Source organism: Coffea arabica, chromosome 7e (assembly GCF_036785885.1).
Source record: "Coffea arabica cultivar ET-39 chromosome 7e, Coffea Arabica ET-39 HiFi, whole genome shotgun sequence".
Lineage (NCBI taxonomy): Eukaryota > Viridiplantae > Streptophyta > Magnoliopsida > Gentianales > Rubiaceae > Coffea > Coffea arabica.
This window is the reverse complement of record NC_092323.1, coordinates 23,276,020-23,297,025: the sequence shown is the minus strand read 5'-3', so window position 1 is coordinate 23,297,025 and position 21,006 is coordinate 23,276,020. Positions and strand designations below refer to the sequence as shown.

The 21,006-nt window shown below is 32.2% G+C and overlaps 1 non-coding gene across 1 annotated transcript; it reads right to left on the bottom strand.

The window, feature by feature from the left end:
• Positions 1–14,044: 14,044 nt before the first annotated feature.
• Positions 14,045–14,151, bottom strand: LOC113702598 (small nucleolar RNA R71). Its single transcript, XR_003451235.1, has one exon. It is a non-coding gene; the product is annotated as a small nucleolar RNA R71 (small nucleolar RNA).
• Between the last annotated feature and the right edge of the window lie 6,855 nt (positions 14,152–21,006).

The following is a 21,006-nucleotide window of genomic DNA, read 5'->3' as shown; positions in this document are numbered from 1 at the left end:
TTAGGAAATCCTGAGATAAAGTCCGCAAAAACTGATTGCCATGGTTGATCAGAGATAGGAACAACTACAACAAACCTGCCTCCTTCCTCCTCTCAACCTTGTCTTACTGATAGACAAGACACATTTTCATTTATGTTTCAATATCTTTCTCCATCTTTGCCAAGCAAAATTGTGTAACTGCCACGATCGATCAGAGATAGGTAACGGCTGCAACTAGCCTGGCTCCTTCCTCCTCTCAACCTTGTCTTGTTGATAGACAAGACACATTTTCATGTATGTTTCAATATCTTTCTCCATCTTAGGCCAACAAAAACTACGCGAAAATAAGGCCCTCATCCTTTTCACTCCTGGACGACCTCCCAAGGAGCATCATGGGTCTCTCTCAACAATTATCATCTAAGTCCCTCTCCTATTAGGGCATATGTTCAACCACCCTTACGGTGCATAAAATATGTTTCTTGGTTTGGTTTTGCTCCTAAATTTGTTATTCTATGGTGATTTTATAATTGCCCAGAAAAGGATATATGCTTATACTTTATATTCTAGGTAATTAGGGTGCAAATTTTGTTGAAATGCACAAAGTTGGGGAAGTGTTGTGTGGTTTGTATCTTGAGTAGTTTCCTGTCTATTTTATATTGGTACAATAACAAAGGCAAGAAGTTATTTGCAAGGACTCTTTATGCCTTTGTGTCTTTTGCATCATTTGAACCTTACTAGTTGGTTTGACACATTTGTTTTTAGGTTTTTATTACTAATGGCATCAAGTGGAACTCAAGAAGATTTGGAGATAAATGAACAATGGATCATGGAACTTCATGGTTGGAACATTTCAATCACATCAATAGGGGAGTATTCCTTTCTTTATCTTGATTTCCCTTTTTATATATTGAGGGCAATGTATATTTTAAGTGTGGGGGGGGGAGAGGTGAGATTATATGCACAGTATGTGATTAATTTGTAAGTTAGAAAAATTGGATTTGTGCTTCAAAAATGTTATTGTGCTTTGGATTTTTCAAAATTGGAATTGTTGGTAGGGAGTTTCGTCCATTTACAAGAAAAAACTCTGTCAAAATATTTTCTAAATTTTGTCCAAAATTGCAAAATTGCCCCAAAATTTTAAATTTTTTTTTTAATTTCATCCTAAAGCAACAAGTTCCACACCATTAGTAACTCAAATTCCTTTTATGTTTGAGATAAATATATGTGACTTGAGAAATTCACTTCTTATTTAACTTGAAAATAGGCTATAATGTGATTATAATTTTTGCTATTTTAGGAAAATATATCTTGTAAAGTGGAAGAAATTATGCATAAATTTTGCATGTTTGATGAAGTTTCTTCTATTTACTTAATTTTATATAGTTGAGTGATAAATATGGTCAATAAATGCAATACTTTTCGTATGATTATTCTTTTGAGGGAATGTTTATTTATTATCTTTACTTTGACAAAAAGAAAAAAAAAAGAAAAAGAATAAAAAGAATAAAAGTTGTATCTATTCCAATGGTTCTTATACTTAGTAATCGAGAGTTTTCATCTACAAATGTTGACTTTCCACGTAAAACGGTACTTGAATTAAGAGTATACAAAGCAACACGAATATATGAAATGTTGAGTAACCAGGGGTCTTCATCTAAAAATATATATTTTCGCGTCAAAAGGCACTTTCACAACTTGAGTAAGTATTTGATATATTTATAAATAAATCCCTCTTTTGAGAAAATGATCATAGGATTTGGAAGCTAATTATTGACTATATGATTTATTTTGCTTGTGAAATTGGATGAAGCTGAGAAATTGAATTGAACTAATTAAAATTATGATATAATTGGCTCTCTTTTACTTGATATAATTGGCTCTCTTTTACTTGATATCATGAGTACTTAAAATTAATTGAATGATTGTATAATGGTTATTTACCTTGTTTTGAGCAAATGATTTCGAACTGTGCGCATATGTTATTTCAAAATTTTAGGATCATTGTTGGTTTGAATTTCTTATTGCTTAAGGATAAGCAAATATTCACATGTGGAAAATTTTGATAAGTGTGTATTTTGTGTGTTTGAATTATTCTTTATAGTTTAGATTTTGGTGTGTTTTAGTCACTTCAATAGCTAATTAACTAGGGCTTCGTTTGGATTCCTTGTTTTTGTTTCTGTTTTTGAAAAGCTGTTTTTCACATTCCAAATGCTACAGTAAATGTGTATTTCAAAAACAACTCCAATAACACCATATCCAAACAATATATCAAAAATAACTCCAAATATACACATGTAATATGTATATTTCAATTTAATATACATATTTAATATGTATATTTCAATTATGTGTACTATATATATATATTATATTAATATAAATATATTTATTTCAATTATGTATAATATTATATATTATATCAATTGAAATAAATATTATATATTTATATAATTTTATAAATATATTTATGCAATTTTGTTTTACAATATATATTAATATATATTAAAGTGTATATTTCAATTACATATATTATGTATAAATTATATTAATATTAATGTATATTATATATTTATAATATTATATATTTATATATTTATTTATACATATTATAAATATTTTGCCGTATTTAAAATATATTTTTATATATTTATATAAATATTATATATTATATAAATTATATATAATATAAATACGTAATTATACATTTATATAAATATTATATATTATATATTTAATATATATAATACATTTATGTATATATATTTATGTAATTATACATTTATATACATTTATATATATTTACGTATATTTATAATATACATTTATATTATGTGTTATGTATAATATAATACATTTATAATAGATTTATACATTTATATTAATATACATAATATTCATTATACATTTATACGTAATATTAATACATTTATATATTATATTAATACATTTATACATAATATTAATACATTTATACATTTATATTAATTATATTAATTATATTAATACATTAATACATAATATTAATATATATTTATAAATTATAATTTATACATTTATATTAAATTATACATTTATAAATATATTTATATTATGTAATAATATAATACAATTATATATTTTTATATAAATATATAAATATTATTATTTATAAATATTTATAAATGTATTATAAATGCATAAATGTATATAAATATAAAACTTATAAATTATAAATTATAAAAATACTCAAAAATATGTTTTAAAAATACCTCTAAAAATAATCCAAAAAACATCTACAGTAATTTTTTCATATAGTTTTTGAAAAATAACCCCAAAAACAACTAATCCAAACGGACTTGTATTTGAAAAACGAAATGTTACAGTGCTGTTTTTTAAAAACAATCCCAAAAACAACTAATCCGAACGGACCCAAAAGGTATTTAAGTTTTTTTAAAATTTGATACATGGTAGAACCTCATCAAGTATCGCAACCCCAAATAGGTTCTTACTCGACTTTTATGATTGAAATGGTCAAACTAGATTACACCTACTAATAAGAAATTGACAAGGTTACTGACAAGTCAGCTTAAAGGAAATGGCGAAAGTAGAGTAAACTGACAAATGATAAAGTGATAACCCCATTAAGAATTCATCTAAGAGAGATGAATGGGGAAGAGCCTCAAGGAATCATGTATGATCATACTTAAGAAGTTTTGAACTAAATAAGTAGATATTAGTAAACTACATACAAAATATAATATTCATGCCAATTCTTCCAATAGGAAATAGTAAAAAGTGTGCACACTAGCACGAACATGACGCCTAAGGGCAGTTTAAAGAAACTAATACATATAGCAAGCACAAAACATGTAATACTGATGTATGAAGAGAAGTGGGACAAATTTGAGATAGCATATTGTTTATATTAAGATGGTGACGTGATTCTACCTTAAAAAGCTATTAACTTCATCTCAGTAGAAGCTGAATCTTTTAGAACTTATATAAGAACATATAACAATCATTTTAGATTTACTCTTTTGGTGTTAAATTTGATAAAACTCTTTCGAGAAGGAATAATGGAGTTTACGCATTTAGAATTCAAGGACACTATATCATTTGTTAAATCACTTCAATTCGGATGATGGTCATGGTAATAATCTATAGTTGTATTTCCATGACCTTAAAGTTGAGGTAGTAGTTACTTGGTTGCTTGTAGTAGCCTATTAGAAAGTATGATCAGAATTCAGAAAGATCATGCATGTACGTACTTGAGCAAAATCCATATGCCAGGTTCTTTAAATGCTTAAGATAGATACCTAATTTCAACAATTACCATATTGTTTTAAAGATTTTATCTAGCCTTGATCAGAGAGGGTAAAATAAATCGACAACCTCATATATTGCAGTACTTTGTGTTGAAGGTGAAGAAAATAGAAAAACCAGCAGGCACAATAATAGAGTTCATACACAAAGTGAAGCTTCAAGAAAAACATACAATACTATTATGAATGCTGTGATCCACTCCAATACGTAGTTCTTCACCTCTTTGGTCACCTTGGTTGGAACCAAGGAATTCTAACATAAGGACTAAATGTGTGCAAAAGTAAACGAAAGAGAAAAAGAGCTGCAACAGACCTACAAATGCTGCTAATCCATGAGCTCCAAAATGTATATGATTTAGTTTAGTAACTATGTACTAGTCATTATCCTTCATTTTGGTTGTAGAATACACTCCAAAAAGAAAATCATGTTAACGTCATTGACATCGCCGTTTTGTTCAATCTTTGTGATCATGAACATCTGTGCAGTGATCACCAACAAGAAAAAAGGCAGCTTTGGAGCTCATGTTCAACAACAAAAATAATAAGAGACTTGGGAAGATGACTCTATATAAGTCTCTGCAACTTTGGCAAGAAGCAGAATTGAGAAGTAGTAGTTTTTATAAGAATGTATATGGGGATATTTAATCCCCCTAACCACCACATTAAATTACGAAAAAACTAGTTCTTTTTTTCTTGTTCCATTTGAAATTGCCTTTTTACTCGCAAAGTATCATTTAGTCTTTACATTCTAGAATTTAGTAAATACTATCATATTTGGGTTTGTCTCTTAGGTTTTAAAACTTAAAACATTTTTCCTTTCTTCATGGGAGTTCCCTCTTATTTGTAGAATATCATTCCTGAAATTCTATCCAATGCAGGTTTATCTTTTTAAGTTTAATTTATCACAATCTAAAACTTAGACGTGACATGCCGCATATTAGGTATTGATAAGAGTTTATTTTACGTATTTTTAAGTGCATTTTATTAGTTAATTTTGAATTGATTATTTAGTTTTATAAATAAAATAAAGAGGTTTTTGGTAAAATTATATATTTTTGGTAAAAGTGGATAATATTGCATTTCTATTGATTTTAATGGTAAAAACTTCATTTTTATGCAGGAATGATGATTCAATCACCAAAGGATGTCAAATGAGGTAAAAATAGAGATTTGGTGATGAATTCAAGTGGCAACAAGAAGAATGAAGTGAAAAACGTTTAAGTGAGGAAATGCAATACAAGTCAGTTTTGACACTCTTCAGTATTTTGACCATATCTGGAGCTACACTTATCGGATTGAGGGGAGTAGAATTCACTAAATATTAAGATCTAGGGATGTAGATTCCACTTATGACACAAAAGATCTAAAATGAATTAATTCAACACTTGTTACTGCTCTTGTTTAACCAAGGATTCATTTCCAGAAATACCAAAATCACATTCTCATGATAATAATGGGTTAAAACAGATTAGTTTTTCCTAATCTCTTGGTAAATACTAAATCTGTTCTTATTCACACATGAAATGCAGATTTCATCCACTTGAATGTATTTCTATTCTCATGAATATACAACTCAAGTTCTACTTGTGTCATTCCATTATTTTTACCATTTCTCAATGAGTAAAAACAACTATAAACCTGCTATTGGTGATCAAGCAACAACAAGTAATCCAACATACACAAGTAGATAAGTTAGTACAAGACAGGTATTACCCCAATATGTGCTTCAAAAAAGAAAAGGTATAACCCCAATATGCAAGGCTCAAAAAACTTTACTAAAAATCCATGAAAGTTAATAAGAATACTTTAAATGTAATATCCACAAACCATTGTTCTTGAAAGGAACAAATTGTCTACAAATGGAAGTATCAAACTATCAGGAATTCAAGCAGAATTCCTAAGATTTAACTGCAAGGGAGCAGTTGAATGAGAAGAACAAGACAATAGAGATGAAAAGGGAGGGCGAAGATAGGAATAAGAGAGAGAGAGGAACAAGAGGGAAATGAGAATCAATTCTGTTATGAATCAACTTGCTCATCTTTTACAACTTAGCTCATTATATAAGAGTGAGCTAACCAATCACTACTACTTTATTCTGGAAACTAACTAACTTGCTGACCTCACCAATCCTAACAACTTTCTAACAGACTAACAGAAACTACTACTTATTGCCTAATTGCAAATTAGTCCTCAGGTCCTGACAATTCCCTTCTTGTGAGGACCAAAAAATTCTCTTATTTTTATCGTAATTTATTGGCTTATTTAAATATTTATTCACTCATTTTTCCCGAATAATTTATTTCAACCATTTTAAAACCATTTACATGGAACTATGACATGCATATAAGAAAAAAAAATCCTCTCTCTAGTAGAGGCAACTTAGCTCTCTAAGAAGAGAGCTTTCTCTTCCTGGTAGGGGTGGGCAAAAAATCCGATTCGATCCGAAACCCGACGAACCCGATCCGATCCGATCCGAAAAATAGAATATCTGATCCAATTTTTCTTAGTGGGGCAGATGCGGATCGGGTACCCGTAAAAACGGATACGGATACAAGATCAGTAAAATAAAAACCCGCGGGTACCCGACCCGCAGGATATATTTTATAAATATTAAAAAAATAAGGGTTCATCATATAATTTTTATAATTTTTAATCCTAAGTGTAAGTAAAGTGGTTCACAACCTCATATTCTAATCTCATATGATCCGTCTCTCCTCATCTTGTCTTAAAAAAATGAATATTCTTGGTGAAACCTGAACTAAAATGAACAAAACAAAGAAAAATTAGTGAAACTCTATCATAAAAATTGTTCATCCTTTTCATCCTTTTTCATTTTTATTCTACTTCCATCGATCTTTCTTGCAAATTTTTCATCAATTCAATCAAAAATTTGTGTACGGAGCTCCAATTTTCTATTAGCTAGACAATTAAAACATTTGTATCTTTCATTTATTTATTTGTTTTATTGCAATTGTGTCTCTTAAATTTGTCTCCTTTATTTTAGTGCAAGAAATTTATTTTTCTTTTTCATCACCTTTAATGCAATAAGGTCTATTCCAAAGATGTAAGAAAGTTGGTGAAAATTTTTCAAGATTATTTTGATTATACTTCAAACATTATTAGCTCTGTTCAATTCTTTTCCGGACTTGATTCCACAATTGACTCATTTTGGATGTAGTCTTGTACCATAACATCCTTAAAGAAGTTGGAAAAGTTGTCAAATACTTATTATCCTTGTGTTTGTTATGTTATAAAAGGATGAAATGCGTGAGAATGGTGATGTATTCAAAATTATCATAAAATTTCATTTTATCTATTAGATATTATAATTCTAATATGTACTAAATTTATAAGATCGGTTTGATTATTGAATGAAATGTGTGAGAATGATGACGTATGGATTTTGATTATAATATCTCTACCAATGTTAATTAGAAAGCATTTTTTAATTGAAAAATACGTTGATATTAAGTGAAAAAAAAATTTTATTGGAATTTTTTTTTAGGGGCGAGTACCCTATGACCCGCCCCTTTTTTTCGGGTACCCGAAAATATTAGGAGTGGGTTAGGGTCGCAAAATGGCTGATCCGATATTTTAGGATTGGGTCAGTCAAAACTTATTAGGGGCGGATACCCGACCCGTGCCCACCCTACTTCCCGGGGTGGAAGGTCAGACAAAACAAAAGTTCAACTTTTTGAATCTTTGAACTTTCAAACACTCTGACTCCAAAAGCACTTGGTTAGCGCCCTTCAATCCATAAACTTCTTGACTTTCCGAGCAGCTTTGATCCGCTTAGAAAGCACAATCTTGTCGGAATCCTAGAAACATCTTCTATAAGCATTCATAATATGATAAAACTCCTTCACGCAAGAAGCCAGAGAAGCTATTGTCAGTGGCACCAGCGTACCAGGGGCCATTTTACTAGAGCAGGCAATCGCAGCAGAACAAAAGAGTATACTAAGCTCAAACTCAGATTCACTGCTTCCTTACCACCTGGAAACCCTACTAAGCTGAGGCAGGTAGTTTAATTGGTCACAAACTGTCTTGACCTAGTTCTAGTTTGTGTCGTGTCTGTCTTTTTAATTTCTTTTGTCATATTTTTCCCTTCAAGTTCTTTTTTCTGGGTCGCTTGCATCTTGAGCAGGGGGTAGCTCGTCTCCTTTGTGTTAAGGTGTTGGGTACGTCCAGACTCTAGTTATAGTGAGGTATCACCAATTTGTCTAAGAGTATGGCAGATGACTTGGCTGAAATTTTGCATAATTTTGATCTCTCGAGTACAGAACTACAAACAACTAGCCTGGGTACTAAGGAGATAATTGGAGGAATTAGTGAATGTAAAATAATCCTGATTGGTAAAGTTGTGGGGGAGAAAATCTCAAACTATACGGGGGTAAAAAACTTTGTGACAGCAGCATGGAGTTACCCTAGACCTAGTAAACACCTCACTGATAAATCCCTCTCCAGGACTTTACCTTAATTTTTTCTCCATTCTCAAAGGCTCAGAGGCTAGTTGATCAAATAGGAGAACATAGAAAAGGATAGGATAGGACTAGTTAGTTTTGACTGAGATATTGATGTCTAAAATACTAGGATGGTGGTTACTACGGACAAAATTTGAATAAATTGCTCCCGAGTTTCTCTAGCTCAATTACTTAATAGTTATACCATAAGACTTATAGCTCTAGGCCAAAATTTAGTTTACTATTTAATTAAGTCCTATAATGTGATGTTCAAATTTTGGGAATTTACACAAGGTTTTGCTACTTATTCTTCTATGTGCAGGCCAACTTATAATGCGTATACTTATGTTATGGAATTTCAGAAATGAGTGCTGACTCATGCTTATTTTCTCATTATTATTATACGTGCTTCAAAGTTATACTTGACTAAAACTTATGATAGAATGGTCTCAACTAAGAAATAAGATGAATATCTCTTCAATATGGTACGATAGCATATGATGTATGGACCTATGGAAGGAAGAATTCTACCAATGTCTGTATAGAAGGTGAAGCAGTAGAGAATCCAAAATAGTGGGTTAAAAAACATTCCACAGCGACGTTTCTTAGCCAACATACAGAAAAAAAAGATGATCGAAGAAAACTTACTTAATCCGAAGTAAATAAAGATTTACCTTGAAAAAGTAAGGTATGTTAATGTCATTGATACCGCCTTTTAGTTTATTCTTTTTTTATCATGAACATTTGTGTAGTGATCACCAACAAGAAAGAAGGTATGATTGCTGGTAACTTTTATAAGAGGAATAAGAAATTTAGGAGGATGACCAATGTTTTAAAAGGTAAAGGCATTCGGCAAGACATTTTATGTCCACCAAATAGGGTGAAGTCTCGAGGAGTCTCACAAAACTTATTTTTTAAATATATAAAAAATAAAATATACAATAATATTACAAAATTACAATGTTCATACATATATGGCACATGTGTGATACGAACTTGACCCAGCAAGAACCTGTCTTGAAGAACCAAGTCGATCAGGCAGCGGAAGGATCTATCTTGATCAGGTTATGGAATAATAACTACCTTGCTAGACCTAAAGAGAACCCGTCTCTAAAAACCTAGTGGATTGGTTATTGGTTAAGGAACAATAACTACCTTGCTAGACCTAAAGAGAACCCGTCTCTAGAAACCTAGTGGATTGGCTATTGGCTTGAAAGAACAAGATGACGTAATCATCTTGCCTTGAACACCACAAGTATCCAAGCTAAATACTTGATACAGTTCAAGAAGAAACTGAAGTTCCATCAAGGAACTCCATAAAAGGAGACAACTCTCTTTTTATTAATTCATCTTCAATATCATGTCTTCAATAGTTAAATAAAGTTGGCTATTTATAGCCTTACAAAACTCAAAACCCTAATCTAAATTGGAAATAATACAAACTTCCTTATTTGACTTGACACAACTTCCTAAATAAATTTGGAAACAATTAACTACTTTTCTAAAATTATAATTCAATTAGAATAAGAAACTAACTGACTCAATTGGCTTAACTATGGTCAACATGACCTTAGCCTTTATTTCCCTTACTAACTCAAGACTAACTAACAAGTATTGCTGGAAACTTACTTAAATAAATAACAAGAAATAAGCATGACAAATCTTCAATGATTCTTGAACCCGATTGCACCATCAACCATCAATTGAATTTCCTTGAATTTGAAGGGAATCCAAATCTTCATGTTCTCATCAATGTGTTTGTATATATATGTATGCATGTATGTATATATAAGTTACTAATAAACACAAAAAATTGATAAAATTACAAAAATATCATTGTTGTCTAATAATTAAAATCATAACATACTCTAACCGATACATTAACCATCTAAAATCATGTTAGTAGAATAAAAGGAAAAAATTATAGGAAACAAAGTCATGGATGCTTTTATTTTGTAATTTTTCCAAATTATTTTCAAAGAGAAAATAAGTGGAATAATTCTTCAAAATTATTAAACAATAATAAGGATTGTAAAGATAGATAAGAAAGATAAATTAGTAAAATTAAAGTTTTAAATTTAAAAAAATAATAAAAATACAAAAGCGCCCTGAATATCCTACATGCCTAGGCTTTTGCCCTAAAACAATACGCTCAACAACACTAGCACCCTATTCAAACACCTCAGGGTATTTGGAGCTCATTTCACCTCTGGACGAGCCCCATGACTCACTCCAAAAACACCTTTTAAAACAATGAAGATGACTCTATATAAGTCTGTAGTTTTGGCAAGAAGTAGAGATGAAAAGAAACGGACTTTATATGTGAGAACATATATGGGGACATTTAATCCCCCAACAAACAAACTAATTTTCATTGCGGTTGTTTTTTCTTGTAGAGTATCATTTGCCTATAAACTTAATTAAATCCTATATATGGTGACAATTCAAAAAATAAACACTCCAATGTACTAAAAATTGAGATGAAAATTGTTGATTACCTACAATTCCAAATCCCATTCCAATTCCGTGATCATCAAAAACACTAATATCGACACTAGTAAAATGTGCTTATACTAAAAATGTATAATTGTAACTTCTACTTTGCATTGGATTGTGCTAAAAAACATGAATAAAAAGAAAAGAAAAATAGAATAGTCGAACTATCTCTATCAATGAAATTTTAATTGTTAGAATGTATAGTCAGAAAAAAAAAACCTTACATGGTGGATCACGTACATTACATTTTTTACAAAATCGCAATAAAAAAGAATACAAAGAATTCAAGTTACATGTACGATTATTTTTCTAGCTTAACTATATTGCTTTGTTTATAAAAAGAAAAAAAACTGTTGTGATCTATATGTAATAAATATGAATATTTAGTAGTTTTGGTAAAAGATGATAGTATCAATATTTGATGGTTAGAGTTGAAACTATAAATCAAAAAATATTTGGTTCATAGCTCCAAACTCAATTGTAAGAGATAAGTTAACTACATTGGAATCCTTTTTGTCTCTTTCTATTTAATAAAATTTTTAAAATTAACTGTCTAAAGAAAATAATTAACCAAAAAAACTATACTATGGCATTCATGATGAAAAAAATTCCACAGAAATATTTTCAATATCCAAAGAATAATATCTTTTACGATATTGTAATCACATACAAAGCACATGATTTATTACTAATAAATATCAAAAGTTGAAATCGAACTCAATAAGTGATAGGGCGTATTTGTATTACGTTTATATGTATAAGTTGCTAGTTAACTATATTATTTGAAGTCTATTTTGAATAGAAGCTACTTGGTTTTGCACTTGTATTGTTCTAATAGGTGAAAAAATCAATTGAAGAGAAAATGGACCAAAAACAGGGGGCGGAGAAGCAATGGAAGAACAAAGCATGAAGAGAAAGAGGTTTGATCGGATTGACAAGTCTCAGTATTTTGGCGGTAACTTGAGCTACACAAATCAGATTGAGATGATTCTTAATTCAGTTTGAAGCTTAGAGAATGCTCTAAGACATCAAAGTTTGGTTCTCACGTTTTCATAGTCATGCATATCTCAGTATCCAGACCTCTAAATGACATGATTCTTGAGGCGTTGGAAAGCTTATTCAAAGGGATACAACTTTCATGTTTTGAGTAGGAACTGATTCGGCCTCTTTTATGGAGATTTTTGGCCTCAAAATGGATCTGTGTGCGGATCTGAAGCGATCTGTCTGTGGATCTTCAATAGCTTGTGCCGATGTTCACACCGGAGTTTTTCTGGTCAAGTCATTTGATGGAACACTGGAGCCTGAGTTTAGGCCAATGTTTGCACCGGTGTTCATCTGGAAAATGCATGAAATTGTTGTTTTTTAGCTCCAATAAGCCCAATCCTACCCCGTTTCAGATACTACTTAAGAAACTATAAATAGGGGCTATTTAGGACGTTTTTCAGGGGTGTAAAACATTAGTCTAGGTTAGTTTTAACATATTTCCATAGTTTATTCTTGAGAGATCAAGATCAAATGGAGGCAAATAAAGGAGCGCACAATGAGAAGATTGGAGCAAGCAACTAAGAAGTTTTCTTACTCTTTTTCTTATCTTTGCAGCAACCCTTTGAATTCTTGGTTTTAATTTCCAAATCATGTTGAACTAAATTGTTTCTAGGGTTAGGGTCTTTATGAAGGAATTTGATTAATTTTTTTAGTTTAATTTCTTGCTTTTTTGCTATGATTTATCTATCTTGATTTTAATTACATGTTTATGCTTGGCAACCATAGACATGCTCTTAGGGTTTATATTGAATTGAGAAAGGAGATGTAGCCATGCACTAAATAGATAAACATACTTAATCTAATCACGAGAGTAGGTTAGAATCTGTATGACATGCTTGTGTCACCAAGGTTTTTAAAGGATTTAATTGAATACTTGGGATCTCGAGAGAGACGTAGGATTTAATTAGGCACACTTTAGATGTATCAAGAGATAATCTAAAATACAATTGTGTGATGCATTCATGATTTGTTAAGAAATTAACTAGATAATTGATTCAAATTCTGGATTAAAACGTGAAACCCTAGACTCGCGTCTGTTGTTTTCTCACAACTACTCTATTTGAACTTAATTATTCTTTTATTGTTTAGTTAGAAAAAAACCACTCCTTGAATTTAAATTTTGTTATTTTAGAATAATTAAAGTAGAAAATTGACTTGTCCATATGGGTTCAACCCTAGAATATTCCAGGTAAATTATTACTACGATCGACCCTGTGCGTTTGCATAAAATCATCGATCAAGTTTTTGGCACCGTTGCCGAGGACGACGATTAATTTGCATACTTTAGTTATTATTTGTACATACTCTTAATCTTTTGTTTGTATTTTCTTCGTTATTTTGTAGGCATCTATCTCCTTGGAGTTCAATAAATCAAGAAATTCAAACAAGTTCGAGTTGGCAATAGATACTAGAAATAATGTAGGATTTCGTTTGAGACACATCCAATGCCCAATAATTACAGGACCTCCTTATTGCATTCAGCTAAGTGAAGAGGCTAGAAATTATGAGTTAAAGACCATTCACTTTACCATGTTTCCATCTTTTCATGGTCTTTCTAATGATATTCCTCTCTCCTTTATTCGTGAATTCTATTAGGTGGTACAAACTTTTCCTTTGCATGGAATTACCGAGGATGATCTTCACATGAGGTGCTTCCCTTATTGCATATTCAACAACCATGAATTCACCAGAGGGGTCTTGGAGAACATGGAAAGATGTTTATAATTTTTCATGACAAAGTACTATTCACCTCAGAAGACACTTGATTTCAGGAATAAGAGTTGCACCTTTGCTTAAATGGAAGGGAAGCCAATTCATGAAGCCTGGGAGCGGTTCAAGCTATTAGTTGCTCAATGTCCTCATCATCAATATCCTTTGGCATTGCAGGTATAATTCTTTTATGACGGCTTGACATTTACGACACAAAATATGGTGGACATTGCAGCTGGAGAATATATTGGAGATAAAACCCCCGAAAAATCGATTGCAATATATGAGTTGCTCTCTAGCAATTCACAACAAAAGACAGTTCGGGGTAGAATAGTATTTGTTCATGAGATGAGTACGTTAGCGGAATTGGGTTCACAAGTTACTGAGTTGAGTCATCAAGTACAAGTGTTATCACATTGTATAACTCAACCACAAGACCCATATTCATATGGAGCTTATGGTGTCCAGGAAGGTCATGACTCTAGCGCATATAGTTTTGGATGGAACAATCACCCTAATCTCTCATGGAAGGCTCCAAGAGTTGGACTTGCTAGACCACTAGAGTTTTTCAATCAGCAATAGGGGCCTCAAGGTCAACCTCTACCTACACAAGAAAGAAATCCCAGTATGGAAGAGATAATGCTGCAGTACATGCAGAAAAAGGATCAATTGGCTCAATTGCAGCAGGTATCTATTCATAACCTTGAGAAGCAAGTAGACCAATTATCTATGGCATTGATTCAAAGGGAGCAGAGGGGATTGCACAATAATATAGAGGTGACTCATATGGAGTCCACTATGGCATTAGCCCTTTCTTCGGAAAAGGTGTTGGTTGATCCTATTGATGAGCCGAAAAATATACTCAAGGAGGAAGGTGTAGTAGATGACAAGAGAGCCGAAACTCAAGAGGAGATACATAGTTCGGGCAAAGAATTTCGAGTTGAAATCAATCCATTAAGGTGCTTGAGGTTAAAGCTTATGTGCCACCCGTTCCCTTTCCTCAATGGTTGAAGAGTCCTTATCAAAGATTTTTAGATAGGTTATAAAAGCTACACGTGGATATTCCAGCTATCGAAACTATTGCAAATATGCCCTCCTATGTAGAATTTTGAAGGAAATTATGCGGAAGATGAAGAAATTGGAGACATTTGCAAGAGTTTCACTTACCGAGGAGTGTAGTGCAGTACTTCAAAATCATCTTCCTGTCAAAATGAAGGATCCAAGGAGTTTCACAGTTCCATGTTATTTTGAGAATATTGTAGTTGAAAGGTGCTTGTGTGACCTTGGTTCCAGTGTTAATATAGCCTTTGTCCTTTTTCAGGGAATTAAAGTTTGCTCAGCTAACACATACAACAGTGACTCTACAACTGGCAGATCGTTCAATTCGATATTCTGTTAGTATTGTAGAGGACATGCTTGTAAAAGTTGGTAAATTTTATTTTTCCTGCAGATTTTCTTGTCTTGGATATGAAGGAAGATATTAGATGCCTGGTAGAAGATTCTTAGCCACGTGAGGGGCTCTTATTGATATTCCTGAAGGGAAACTTACTTTAAGAGTGGGTAAAGATGCGCAAGAGTTTAAAGTTTTTGAAACAATAAAGTGTTCCTCATATGATTAGTCTTGTTGTCATCTTGATGTTATTAATACTATTTCTAATGGACTGTATATTCATGAGTCATTATTTGATCCATTAGAAGATGTCATTGCTTCGGGTGAGGATGAAAATGTGAAGGCCACAAATGTTTTGAGCATGGAACAAAATCTAGTACTTGCACCCCTGCAAGATCTTCGCAAGTATGCTTATTGTGTGGTACGGAAGCGCGATATAGCTGTGGAGGAAGAAACTAAGTTGTTTCCTCAGCCATACCTTGGGAGCCTTCCAAAGTTTAATGTGGAAGCAATGAAACAGGCTGAAACTTTTTATCCTCCTTGAGCTTATCTAGCCTTGTCTGGCTGAAGATATAAAACTTAGTGCTTCTCGATAGGCAACCTGAATTTCTTTTTAATTTCATTTAATATTTTCCTTATTTTTGGGATTAATGGTGGTGTTTATTTCCTTACAATTTTATTGCTTTCTAGTTTGGGTTATTAGGTGATGTGTTTAACCCCTATTTATAGTGTTCACTTGTTCTTTTAGGTTGGTAGGATGGCTTCCTGAGCTTGACTATTGGATGGTAACGGACAACTTCTCTCACCCCACTTGGTTTTTGGCACTCCAATTGTTATCAAGGGAGTTTTACTTTCATCTCTTTTCTTGTTATTCTTTCTTTATTTTATCCTCAATATTAAGGACAATGTTGTCTTAAGTGTGGGGAGGAGTAAATGGGTGAAGTGAAATTTTTAAGTTTTTGGGCTAAAATTTTTCAAATTTTTGTTGTTGATTCCCTTATTGGCAATGGCTTATATTTCAAGTATTATTATTATTAAAGTTTATTTGTATGAATGTGTTAAGTGTTAAATGGTGTTGCTTTAGAGATGAATATTTGGTATTTTGAGACTTTTTAAATTTTTGACTAATTTTTCTAGACTTTGTAAATATTTTTCTAGCATTTTTCTTGTGAATTTGGCCTAATTATTAATCTTAATTCTCACCAACTGGGGTTGGGCCAAGTGGTAAGCAGCTTGGTTCCGCTTAAGCAGATCTCGGGTTCGAAACCTGGCGTATGCAGCTACCGTTGTTGGGAGACTCACCCACCACAGTCAGGTGTGCGACCCGAGTCGACCAACGGATTAGTCAGGGCAAAGCCCTGGATACCGTGGCAGGCAACCAAAAAAAAAAAAAAGAGTGCTTCTTTGATGAATATTTGGTATTTTGAGACTTTTTTAATTTTTGACTAATTTTTCTAGACTTTGTAAATATTTTTCTAGCATTTTTCTTGTGAATTTGGCCTAATTATTAATCTTAATTCTCCATATTATTGGGATATGAAGCAAGGTTTTGTGTTTTTATTTGTGCTCATATTCTTATTTTATTAATTTGAACTATACTTCGCTGGTTGTCATTACCTAGTAACCGAAGGTCTTCACCTAAAAGTGTTGACTTTCGTATCAAAAAATGACTATAGCTATGAGTGTGTGATCCTTTAGCAGTGAAAGTTGAGTAACCAGGCTCTTTCATTTGGGAGATGTTGGAGTTTGTTCAAAAGGCTTAAACGGCTAAGAATTAAGTGTATTCTCCTCGTTAAAATGTGAAAAGGTTGAAGTGTGGGGGAAATCTGAAAAAAAAAGAAAAAAATAAAGAAAAGAAAAAAAAGGAAGGAAAATATTATAATAATAACCTGTGGATCCATGTGGTTATATGTTTGAGATTTGGATTAATAGTTGGACCATTTGTAAGGAAATGCTTGTTAAATAGTTTATATTCCTAATTTAGTTAGGTAGAGTTGAAAGGGTTTATGGCATTAAAAGCTAATCGAAGAAGCGCCCCTTTGGTTTTCACTATTGATATTCGACGCTTGTTTAGAATGGTTGCTTTAATAATAATAGTCTTGAATATAGTAATTGATTGTAGTTAATAGGTTTGTTCTTGTGCTTGAGTACAAGCACGAATTAAGTGTGGAGGAGTTTGATTTATATGTATAAGTTGCTAGTTAACTATATTAGTTGAATTTTATTTTGAATAGAAACTACTTGATTTTGCTCTTATATTGTTCTAATAAGTCAAAAGCTTAACTGGAGAGAAAATGAACAAAAAACGGGGCGCAAAGATGCAATGGAAGAACAAAGCATGAAGAGAAAGAGGTTTCATAGGATTGACAAGTTTCAGTATTTTGGCAGTAACTTGAGCTACACAAATCGGATTGAGATGATTCTTAATTCAAAGTTATAAGAAATCAAAGTTTGGTTCTCACGTTTTCATAGTCAAAAGTTCAAATTACTGAAGTATAGTTACACTGCAATGCTCTTACGAACATGTTTCAGTATTTTAGGCATATCTCAGTATCCAGACCTCCAAATGACATAATTCTTGAGGCGTTGGAAAGCTTATTCAAAAAGCTACAACTTTTATGTTGAGCAAGAGCTGATTCAGCCTCTTTAATGGAGATTTTTGGCATTAAAGTGGATCTGCTCATGGATCCAAATTAATCCGTCCGTGGATCTTCAGTAACTTGCGCCAATGTTCACGACAGAGTTTTTCAGGTCAAGTCACCCAATGGAACATTGAAGCCAGAGTTTGCACTGGTGTTCATCTAGAAAATGCATGAAATTGTCGTTTTTTAGCTCCAATAAGCCCAATCCTACCCCGTTTTGGAAACTACTTGAGAAACTATAATTAGAGGCTATCTAGGACGTTTTTAGGGGTGGAAAACATTAGTCCAGGTTAGTTTTAACATCTTTCCATTGTTCATTCTTGAGAGATCAAGATCAAATGGAGCGAATAAAGGAGCGCGCAAGGAGAAGATTGAAGCAAGTAACTGTGAAGTTTTCTTACTCTTTTTCTTATTTTTGTAGCAACTCTTTGAATTCACGATTTTAATTTCCAAATCATGATGAACTAAATTGTTTCTAGGGTTAGGGTTTTTATAAAGGAATTTGATTAATTTTTCTAGTTTAATTTCTTGCTTTTTTGCTATGATTTGTCTATCTTGATTTTAATTAGGTGTTTATGCTTGGCCATCATAGACATGCTCTTAGAGTTTGTATTGAATTGAGAAAGGAGATACAGCTGTGCACTATATAGATAAACATACTTAGCATAATCACGAGAGTATGTTAGGATTTGTATCACATGCTTATATCACTAAGGTTTTTGATTAATTGAATACTTGCGATCTCAAGAGAGACGTAGGATTTAATTAGGCATACTTTAGATGTATCGAGAGATAATCTAAAATACAATTGTGTGATGTGTTCATGGTTTATTTTAGAAATTAACTGAATAATTAATTCAAATTCTAGATTAAAACGTGAAACCTTAGGCTCACGTCTATTGTTTTCTCACCACTACTCTATTTAAATTGATTATTCATTTATTGTTTAGTTAGAAAAAACCACTCCTTGAATTTAAACTTTGTTATTTTAGAATAACTAAAAAAGAAAATTAACTCATCCATGTGGGTTCGACCCTGGAATGCTCCAAGTAAATTATTACTACAATCGACCCTATGCGCTTGTAGGAAATCGTCGATCAATAAGTTCAAATTAAGAAATATGAATACTATATTTGATCCTAATTCAAACCTTTGTATTTTAGAAAACTAAAATTACCAATGGAAATTCGAATTACCTATTTCCAATGTATTTGATCTAATTTTTTTGTTTGGGCTTGAGCAATTTTTATTACATCTGACTATTGGAAGACATGGACACAGATGTATTGGTTCTAGTAATATTTATCTGATGGAAAGTACTCTTGGAGTTTCTCGAAGTTTCAATATTATGATCAAGTTTATTGCTTTTTGGGTCTTGTAGAAGTTGATTTTCAGATCTAAATATCTGTATTATGTTTTAATTTACTTACCTGCTATCAGTTCAGATATTGAAATGAAATTATCCTTTTTAACCCAAAAAAAATTTTGAAATTGATTTCAAGTTCGGTTGGTAATTCGATATTTTTCGAAAACTTGTCACCCTATCAAAGTGGAAATTAAAATCCATTCTAGCGGCTACCTTGCCAAAAGCAAGTTGCTCACTTCAATCAGATTCACGTGCATTTGCGATCTTGGAGTTATGAACGCTTAAATCCGCGTACTTTGTTTTCCTCTGCAACTTATCTCTCATGCCCCATACTTCCATTCATTTTACACTACATTAGTAGCTCTTGCTTAATTACTTTTACGTTTATTTGTCCTAATTATTTTAAAGGAATGATGTTCATCAAATTCTCAAAGGCAACTAGTATTTTGGGTTTAATTTTTATTTCAATTACCATAAGTTTAATTTGTTAGACCAAAAATGGCAAACAAACTTTGAAAATTGAAGCCTAACATTATCAATCAATTCAAATTGAAAAATAATAGAAAATCAGACATGAGAATAAGATAACAAATAGCTCGGTAGTTGAGCATTACATGACTTTGGGTTTGTTTGGAAGGTGTGTTTTTTGTGTGTTTATACAAAACTGTTATGAAACAACTAAAAGTGTGGATGTCCATTTGTATTCTCCAGAGAATTAATTCATAATTCATTGATTCCAAGGGGAGTAATTCATAATTCGTTGCTACATTATGTAAAGGAATTACATTGGATGGACGGTTTCAATCCATAAGAGCTATTCATATCTTGGATGAACCGTTTCATATGGCTATTCATGTTTTTGTAGTAATGAGTGTTTAATAGAATTGATGTATCTTTAATTTTGTAATACCTATATATAGAGGTACCTTGGCACCTCTTGAGTGTACTTTTTGATTAGTTGGAATAATAAGAAAATCATTCTCCATTTCTCTACTTCTTTCTCTAATATTTCAATTCCTATTATAGTAGTTCATTTTATTAGTTGTACAACAACTTTATTGTAATGTGTTGTAGAAAATGTAGAAAAACTTTTATATATTTGAGAACTGGGAAAACAAATTTTTCTTTCCCTTTTCCATTTCTTTTTGTTTTTCCTTTTTTTTTTCTTTTTCCTTTCTTCTTCCTCCCTCCTTCTCCCCTCTTTCCACTGCCACCACCCTACTCCTCCCGTTGAAACCCCTCTCCAACCTTTTTTTTCTTTTTTTCCTCCTCCTCCTTCCCTCCCTCTTCCTCCTCTTCTCTCCCCCTCCTCCTCCTCCCCTCTTCTCCTACCGCTCTAACACTGTTCGCATGACCAACAGGGAAGGGGGAGAGTTCGGGAGAGGGGGGAAGAGAATGGGGAAAAGAGAAGAGGAAGAGAGAGAAAGTGAGAAAGAGGAAAAGAGTGAGAAGAAGAGAGAGGGAGAGAGGGAAGAAAGAAAGAAAGAAAGAAAAAAAGAGTTGCCTGCACCAGTAGAGGTGATTGCAAGTGGCGCCCAATGGTGGAGGTGGTGATAGACTGAGGTGTGGGGAGGAAGAAAACAAAAGAAGGGAAAACAATTTCTTTTGTGTGTTTGGG